Here is a 2,342-nt window from a genome sequence, read left to right on the forward strand (position 1 = left end):
ATCCCTTGGTCTGTCGAGGGAGACACCACTTGATTGTTGTACTGTACTCCTTTTTATTTAATGAAACTTACGTTTACCCTAAAACAGTGCAAAACAACTATATTTTGAACGTTTTCAGAATTCGACGAAACTTGACCCAAACGTTGGTCTAGACCCAAGAATTTTTGTGGTAGATTTGCTAAGCGTGATAATAATACAAGTTTGTATAAATGGGAAACAAACTTGCTATAATAAAATCATGCAAAACAACTAAATTTTGAACGTTCTCAGAATTCGACGAAACTTTATCCAAACGTTGGTCTAGACCAAAGAATTTCTGTGGTAAATTTGCTAAGCGTAATAATAACTACAAGTTTGTATAAAAGGAAAACAAACTTGCTTTAATAAACCGTGCAAAACAGCTATATTTTGAATATTTTCAGAATTCGACGAAACATAACCCATATACAAACTTGTTTTATAAAAATCGTGCAAAATAGCTATATTTTGAACGTTTTTAGAATTCGACGAAACTTGACCCAAACATTGGTCTAGACCAAAGAATTTGAGTGGTAAATTTTCTAATTGTAATAATAAGTACAAGTATGAATAAAAGGGAAACAAACTTGCTCTTATAAAACCATGCAAAACAGCTAAATATTGAATATTCTATGAATTTGACGAAACTTGACCCAAACGTTGGTCTAGACCCAAGAATTTATGTGGTAAATTTGCTAAGCATGATAATAATTACAAGTTTGTATAAATGGGTAACAAACTTTCTATAATAAAACCGTGCAAAACAAATATATTTTGAACTTTTTCAGAATTCGACGGAACTTGAGTCAAACGTTGGTCTAGACCCAAGAATTTGTGTGGTAATTTGCTAAGCGTAATAATAATACAAGTTTGTATAAATGGGTAACAAACTTGCTATAGTAAAATCGTGCAAAACAACTAAATTTTGAACGTTCTCAGAATTCGACGAAATTTTATCCAAACGTTGGTCTAGACCAAAGAATTTTTGTGGTAAATTTTCTAAGCGTAATAATAACTACAAGTTTGTATAAAAGGAAAACAATCTTGCTTTAATAAACCGTGCAAAACAGCTATATTTTGAACGTTTTCAGAATTCGACGAAACTTGACCCAAATGTCGGTCTAGACCAAAGAATTTGTGTGGTAAGTTTGCTAAGCGTAATAATAACTACAAGTTTGTATAAAAGGGAATAAAACTTGATTTAATAAAACTGTGCAAAACAACTATATTTTGAACATTTTCAGAATTCGACGAAACTTGACCCAAACGTTGGTCTAGACCCAAGAATTTGTGTGGTAGATTTGCTAAGCGTGATAATAATACAAGTTTTTATGAATGGGTAACAAACTTGCTATAATAAAATCGTGCAAAACAAATAAATTTTGAACGTTCTCAGAATTCGACGAAACTTTATCCAAACGTTGGTCTAGACCAAAGAATTTCTGTGGTAAATTTGCTAAGCGTAATAATAACTACAAGTTTGTATAAAAGGAAAATAAACTTGCTTTAATAAACCATGCAAAACAGCTATATTTTGAATATTTTCAGAATTCGACGAAACTATAAATGGGTAACAAACTTGCTATAATAAAATCGTGCAAAACAAATAAATTTTGAACGTTCTCAGAATTCGACGAAACTTTATCCAAACGTTGGTCTAGACCAAAGAATTTCTGTGGTAAATTTGCTAAGCGTAATAATAACTACAAGTTTGTATAAAAGGAAAATAAACTTGCTTTAATAAACCATGCAAAACAGCTATATTTTGAATATTTTCAGAATTCGACGAAACATAACCCATATACAAACTTGCTTTATAAAAATCGTGCAAAATAGCTATATTTTGAACGTTTTTAGAATTCGACGAAACTTGACCCAAACGTTGGTCTAGACCAAAGAATTTGAGTGGTAAATTTTCTAAAGTGTAATAAAAGTACAAGTATGAATAAAAGGGAAACAAACTTGCTCTTATAAAACCATGCAAAACAGCTAAATATTGAATATTCTATGAATTTGACGAAACTTGACCCAAACGTTGGTCTAGACCCAAGAATTTATGTGGTAAATTTGCTAAGCGTGATAATAATTACAAGTTTGTATAAATGGGTAACAAACTTTCTATAATAAATAAAAATAAAAAAAAATAAAAAAAAAAAAGCGTAGTACAAAACATAATAGACACAAGATGCAAAAATTCTCTCACTAAAAATTCTCTCCCTACTACACACACTACTACACCACCAATAACACACACTATTGTCTTCCCCATGAAAACTCCGACCGGCGATGGAGGAGAAGCGCCGGCCGGCGACGACTTTGGTGGA

The sequence above is a fragment of the Sesamum indicum genome, unplaced genomic scaffold (genome assembly GCF_000512975.1).
Source record: "Sesamum indicum cultivar Zhongzhi No. 13 unplaced genomic scaffold, S_indicum_v1.0 scaffold00423, whole genome shotgun sequence".
In the NCBI taxonomy this organism is placed as follows: domain Eukaryota; kingdom Viridiplantae; phylum Streptophyta; class Magnoliopsida; order Lamiales; family Pedaliaceae; genus Sesamum; species Sesamum indicum.